Source organism: Saccopteryx leptura, chromosome 4 (assembly GCF_036850995.1).
Source record: "Saccopteryx leptura isolate mSacLep1 chromosome 4, mSacLep1_pri_phased_curated, whole genome shotgun sequence".
NCBI lineage: Eukaryota > Metazoa > Chordata > Mammalia > Chiroptera > Emballonuridae > Saccopteryx > Saccopteryx leptura.
In genome coordinates this window covers 116,718,362-116,725,968 of record NC_089506.1, presented here as the reverse complement: position 1 = coordinate 116,725,968, position 7,607 = coordinate 116,718,362, and positions in this window count along the sequence as shown.

The following is a 7,607-nucleotide window of genomic DNA, read 5'->3' as shown; positions in this document are numbered from 1 at the left end:
TCTAGTTTTTTGGCATACAGTTCTTCATAATATTTTCTTACAATATATTGTATTTCTGTTGTGTCAGTTGTTATTTCTCCACTCTCATTTCTAATTTTATTTATTTTAGTCCTCTCTCTTATACCTTGGTGAGTCTAGTTAAAGGGTCATCAATCTTGTTTACCTTTTCAAAGAACCAGCTCCTGGTTTCATTGATCCTCTGTATTGTCTCTTTAGCCTATATGTTATTTATTTCTGCTCTGATCTTTATTATTTTCTTCCTTCTACTACATCAGGGTTTTACTTGCTGTTCTTTTTTTAGTTCTTTTAGATGCAGGGTTAAGTTATTTATTTGAGCTTTTTCTAGCTTCTTAAAGTATGCCTTTAGTGCTATGTCTTCCCTCTCAGTACTGCTTTTTCTGTGTCCCATAAATTTTGAGTTGTTATATGCACATTATCATTTATTTCTAGGCATTTTTTTATTTCTTCTTTGATCTCATTGTTAATCCATTCATCATTTAACAACCTGCTCTTTAGTTTCCATGTGTTTGAGAATTTTTTAGTTTTTCTGTTGTGGTTCATTTCTAGTTTCATGCCATTGTGATCAGAGAAAATGCTCGATATGATTTCAATCTTCTTAAATTTGTTGAGACCGCTTTTGTGCCCTAACATGTGGTCCAGCCTAGAGAATGTACCATGAGCACTTGAAAAAAATGTATGTTCAGCTGCTTTAGGGTGAAAGATACTGAAGATATCATTTAATCCAGTTGATCTATTGTGTCCTTTAAGTCTGTTGTTCCTTTGTTAATTTTCTTTCTTGAGGATCTGTCTAGTGATGTTAGTGGGGTATTGAAATCTCCTACTATTATAGTATTGCTGTTGATCTCGCCCTTTATATCCATCAAAGTCTGCTTTATATATTTAAATGCTCCTGTATTAGATGCGTAGATATTTATAAAGGTTATATCTTCCTGTTGAATTGCTCCCTTTATCATTATGTAGTGGCCTTCTTTATCTCTTACTATATCCTTTGTTTTAAAGTCCAATTTGTCTGATATAAGTATTGCTACCCCAGCTTTTTTTTCATTTCAATTTGCATGAAATGTTTTTTCATCCTTTTACCTTTAGTCTATGTGCATCTTTTGTTTTAAGGTGTGTCTCTTGTAGTCAGTATATGTATGGGTCCTGTTTTCTTATCCATGCAGCTACTCTATGTTTTTTGATTGGATCATTAAATCCATTTACATTTAAGGTTATTATTAATATGTAGTTGTTTATTGCCATTTTATTCTTTAAAATGTATTCCTCTTTTGCTATATTCTTTTCCCACTTTGATCTGTTTACAACAGGCCCCTTAACATTTCGTGCATCATTGGTTTGGTCGTAATGAATTTCTTGAGGGATTTTTTTTCTGGAAAGCTTTTTATTTCTCCTTCAATTTTAAATAATAGCCTTACTAGATAAAGTAGTCTTGGTTGTAGGTTCTTGTTCTGCATTACTTTGAATATTTCTTACCATTCCCTTCTAGCCTCAAGTGTTTCTGTTTAGAAGTCTGATGTCATTTTTATGGGGACTCCTTTGTAGGTGATAGCCCTTTTCTTTCTCTAGCAGCTTTTAATATTTTCTCTTTATCACTTAGCTTTGGTATTTTAATGATGATGTGTCTTGGTGTAGGTTTCTTTGGGTTTCTCTTTAATGGAGTTCTCTGTGCTTCTTGAACTTGTGAGAGTTTTTCCTGCATTAATTTAGGGAAGTTTTCAGCTATGATATGTTTGAACAAAGTCTCTATCCCTTGTTCTTTCTATTCTTCTTCAGGAACCCCTATGATGTGGATGTTATTTGTCTTCATGTTGTCACAGAGCTTTCTTAAAATTTCCTCAGACTTTTTGAATCTCTTTTCTTTATCCTGCTCTGCTTTTGTGCCTTCATTCAACTTGTCTTCCAACTCAGTGATTTGATTCTCAGTTTCATCCTTCCTGTTTTTAATTCCTTCCATTGTGGTCTTCATTTCTGATATTGTATTTGTTATCTCTTACTGATTCCTTTTTAATATTTCAATGTCCTTTTTATACTTACTATTTCTTTATTTACGTGTTCGCAATGACCATCCATTGCTGTTCTAAGATTCCTAAGCATCCTTACAATTATTATTTTAAACTCTGTATCCAGAAGTTTGGTTATTTCCATATTACTCAGTTCATTTTCAGGAGGTTTCTCTTGTGGTTTCATTTGGATTGCACTTCTCTGTCTTCTCATTATGTCTGTGTGTTTGGATATATTGTTTGTAGAGCTGGTTGAGTCTAGGCTTGGTGTTGTCTGCCTCCAATTTTCAGTTGTGTTATTTCTAGGTCTTTTGGGGTTGGCATCAGCTGTTATTTGTAATTCACTGTCAGATTTGGCTTTTCTAGTAGAGCTGCTTTGAAGTCTTGATTTGTTTGTTTTCTTCTCAGTTTTCTTAACATGGTGGTAGTCTTGTTTACTCTAAGGTTTCTTTTAGATCTAGTTGTTTAACTAAATGTCTATTTTCTTACAGATTATGTTTCTTAGGTCTGAAGGAAATGAACCAGGTTTCTCTGTGCTGGAATAAGAGGTTATCCGTATTGACCTCTTTCCAGGCCATCAATGTACTTATGAGGCAAGATAACAAGATGGAGGTACAGGACCCCTCCTCCTCCCTCCTTTTAGGAAAACACACATGCAAAAGGAAACAAACTTACCTTAGGAAGAAAGCCACAGAGACAAGGACCAGTTTTATCTAACTAGGGCAACAACCTTCACCAAAAAGTGACCTCTAGCCAATTTTAATGCCATTATATCATTAGCATTGCAGACAGACCAGTACCCAACATGCATGCCATGACCATTCCAGAAAGCACCAAATAAGGAGAGAATCTTTCCCTCCTATCAGGAAGGTGGTGCTTCACCTGCTCTGCCTCAGCTTCACCCAGATCCACCCCTCTGTGAGTTTCTCCCCACAAACCCAAAATATAAGCCTAGCGCTCTGAAACTCTTGGAGTTACTCATTTCTCAAGTCTGTCCACAGTGCCTATCTGAGTGTGTACTTTTGCTTGAATGAAATCTCTGTGCTTACCAAATCTTTCTGTCTCTCTCTCAAATACTTTCTTGTTGTGATGCCAAGAACCTGAATGCTGCCCCTTGGCCTCCCAGTGAGCTTTTCACATCACTTAGGTTTAATTTATTCCCAAGAAATAATTGTATGTTGCTTCAACACATGAAATGTAAATGCCCTGTGACTGGGAGGAAGGCAGGAAGCTTGGCTTTTTTTCATAGCTGCTATAGAGTAACCACACATTAGGTATTTTCAGTCCTTTAGACCTCATCAACTGATACTTAAAGTTTTTGGATGAAAATGTTCCATCTAGCTTTAAAATACTGAGCTCTGTTAAGTAGCCTTTCTAATGTTAGAAAAACCAAACAAGAGAGGGGAAAATGGAGAAACAAATGAAACAAGCACCATAAAGTAGTCAGTGAATACTGTAATTATTTATTTTGTTTTTTTTTAAAATTAAACTTCATTAAAATTTTGAGATTATAGATTCATATGCAGTTGTAAGAATAATATAAAGATGTCTCACATACCACTTACCCATATTTCCCCAATGGAAACATCTTTCAAAAGTCTAGTACAATATTGCAGAATATTAACATAGATATATGTTAATATTCTCAGATATGATCTACAGTTCTAATTCAGATTTCTGCAGCTGTACTTGTGTGGGTGAGCTTGTGTGTGTGTTTACTTATATAGAATTTTATTGCATGTATAAGTTTGAGTATCCACAACCATAGACAAGATACAGAAAATTTTCATCACCACAAGAATCTCTGGTATTGCCTTTTTTAACCACATCCATCCCCTAACAAACCCAAGCCCAAACCCTTGAAAACCAACTTATTCTCCATGTTTATAATTGTGTCATTTCAAGATTATTATTTAAAAGGAATAATACAATAGGTAACCATTAGGGATTAGTGTTTTTAGTTAACATAATTCTGAAGTTTCATCCAAGTTGTTACATCTATCTATCAGTAGTTTATTTCTTTTTTTGTTTTTGTTGTTGCTAGATACTACTTCTTGGTATGGATATAACATAATTTGTTTAACATTTCACCCATTGAGAGCTATGTAGGCTGTTTGCAGTTTGGCATTATTACAAATAAAGCTGCAAGGAACATTCACAAAATGATTTTTATGTCACCCGGACTTTAATAACTGGTAGTATGGTAGTTGCACACTTAGTTTTATGAGAAACAGCCAACCGGTATCTCATCACAATCCTAAACCTGTTGAAAGAACCTAGTGCCCTTTAGGGGAATTCAGGTCCTGCATGCTGAATAAGGTATACCCCACAACTCTGGGGAGCTTGGGCTACCTTACAGAAAGAACTCCTTGATTTGAGGGGAGGTAGTCTCCCACCTTCACAGGCATAAGTAGAAGCCTTCAACACTACTTGCATACTACTTTGCAAACTCAATGCAAAGAATAGATGACTGGGAAGAATAACAATAATGGGGGTCAACTGTATAACAAGAATATAAATCAGGGTAGTTCTGGTCTGTTGTAAAAATACCTAAAATAATATTTCAAGTTCTTGGTGGATTTGGGAAAAGAATGGAAGCATTATTTATAATCACCTTTCTGAAAAAAAATTAACCTCATTTTTGACTAATCATGTTTCTTATTAGGGACCCTAACCCAGCAGGCATGTTAGGAATTCAATTAGAGATTAAGAGTCTAACCAAGAGTCCTAAATAGCCATATTTTATTCGTTTGAATAAAATAAATGAAAGAAGTAACTGAAATCCACATGTTTTTGTATGTACCTGCTGAAAAATGAGGAAAGAAAAAAAAATTCAGTTCGTTAATCTGGTAACATAAGCTTATTCAAAAGGATTAAAGAATCCAGTGACAATAGTCAAGCTATGGAAACACCTTAAGTATCTATAGACTGATGGATGGGGCATATATATAATGGAATATTATTCAGCCATAAAGTGAAATAAATCCTATCATTTGCAACTATATGGATAGATCTTGAGGGCATTATGTTAAGTGAAACAAGTCAGGTAGAGAAAGACAAATCTTATATGATATCACATATAGAATCAAAAAACATCAAACTCATAGTAACAGATAGTAGAATGATGGTTGTCAGGGAACAAGAGGTGGAGTAAACAGGAAGATGATGAGCATAGGATACATACAGTCAGCTCTAAGATAAGTAAGTTTCAGTGGTCTAATATTAGTATGTTGACTATAGTTAGCAATACTGCATTGTATATTTTAAAATAGCTAAAAGAGTAAAATGTTAATGCTCTCATCATAACAACAACAAAATAGTAATCCTTTGAGGTGGCAAATATGTTAACTAACCTTATTGTGGTACTATTTCACAATTTATATTAAATCATTGTATTGCACACTTTAAACTTACATAATGTCATATGTCAATTATATCTAAATACAGATGGAAGTTTAAAAATTAAGAGTAGAGGAAAATATACTGTTTAAGTATAAATTACGGAAAGCTGGGAACGCTAATTTAATAATAAGAAGGTGAAATTCAAAACAAGGGTAATTAGCACAGTTAAGGATTTAAAAATTATAATTAACAAAGGGTCAATTTATAAAGTGACCCTTTATAAATATTATAAAATATTCTAAAAATGTATACTCAATATCAGAGCTTCAAAATACATGAAACAAAATAGAAAAAACTAAATTAATAAGAAAACAAATTAGAATAGTTAGAAATTTTGCAATCAAGAGGAGGCTCTTCTTCTCTTCTCTCCAAACAAGACTACCTACCTATGTGACCTGTCAACAAAGGCAAAGGTATGCTGTCTGCCTTGCTGGGATTTCAAATAAGGCAGTCTTGGGGAACCTACTACCCTTTGCCCTTATCTCCTAAACACAGTAAAAGCCACCCTCCAATTTGTTCACTTAGTTATTAGAGTCTTGATGAATACTTTTCCTACTGGAATCCCCCACTTTTTGTGAGTACTAATTCAACTTATTTCCTATTTATTGGAAAAGGCATGCATCATCAATCTCATCATCCTAATGGATTCCTGAATGGATAGTCATACCTGCCTCTGGAGGGACTAAGCTAAACAGTTTTCAACATTTCTTTCTCAAGAATGGTTAAAAATATAAGCAATCACACAATAAGGATGTTGAAGAATTAAAACTGTCCACCAATTTTCCTTTATTGACATTTACCATTTATTGACTTGACACATTTACCAAGATTGGTCATATGTTAGAGCATAAAAAGTCAGAGTTAATATCAAAAGATTAAAATTATACACAATATGTTCTATGACCAGACAAAATTAAGCAGAAATCAAGGTTGCATAATACAAGTTCAATATACAAAATCAACTTTATTCATATACTCTAACAATGAACAATTAAAAATTAAATTGAAAAAAATGTATAGCATTTATGATAAAATTGACAGCATAAAATACTTTGTAAAGGTGCATCTTTAAAAAACACTTACCAATTCAGTTAAAGGTATTAGTTACAACCACTATAGGTCAAACATTTAACTGAAATATGAAACTTAAATACTGAAGTCATCCAGTAGACTGGACATCTGTATCTTAATTTTTAAATATTTTCTAAACTTTCTTACATTATTATTTTTTTTTACAGGGACAGAGAGAGAATCAGAGAGAGGGACAGACAGACAGGAACACAGAGATAAGAAGCATCAATCATCAGTTTTTCATTGCGACACCTTAGCTGTTCATTGATTGCTTTCTCATATGTGCCTTGACCGTGGGGCTACAGCAGACCGAATAACCCCTTGCTCAAGCCAGCGACCTTGAGTCCAAGCTGGTGAGCTTCGCTCAAACCAGATGAGCCCGCGCTCAAGCTGGCAACTTTAGGGTCTCGAACCTGGGTCCTCCGCATCCCAGTCCGACGCTCTATCCACTGTGCCACCACCTGGTCAGGCTAAATTTTCTTACATTATTAAAAGTTGTTTCCTTTTAAAAAATTCAAAGCCTTCCCTCTTTTTGTGGATAGGAGTTTTATACTAGATTTACTCTAAGCTGCAAAATTCCAAAGAGCAATGTAAACTAGAGACACAGAAAGAGAAGGCACTATTGGCATGGTGATTTTCTGAAAATAAAAGTAACCATTAGCTGTGTTATAGTTCTACATACAATATTTAACAACAACAGGATAGAGGTCTCTGTAGGCATTTCTAGGTTTACCAGAAGTCCCAAGGCCTAAAAGCCATTCTTTCATAAGCACAAATATTGTATCCTTCTATCATTAGAGGTGGAGTCTGTGTGCTCTCTTCCTGTACTTGAGTTGATTTGTGACAGCTTCAATACTTAGCATAGGTCACAGCAAATCACCGTGGATGCTCTCAGGCCAACTCATTCAAGATCATGCATATTTTGCTTGTTAGATGGATCACCAAGTATCGTGTATAAAGTCCAACTACTCTGACCCACCATGCTGGAGAGGCCACATGAAGATGCTCTTGTAGACCACCCCACTTGAGCTCAGCCTCCCAGTGTTCTTGCCAGTTGGAAGTGGAACCTCCTGCAGTCTTAAGTGGCAGCTGGCAGTCATTGGAATTGCCGAA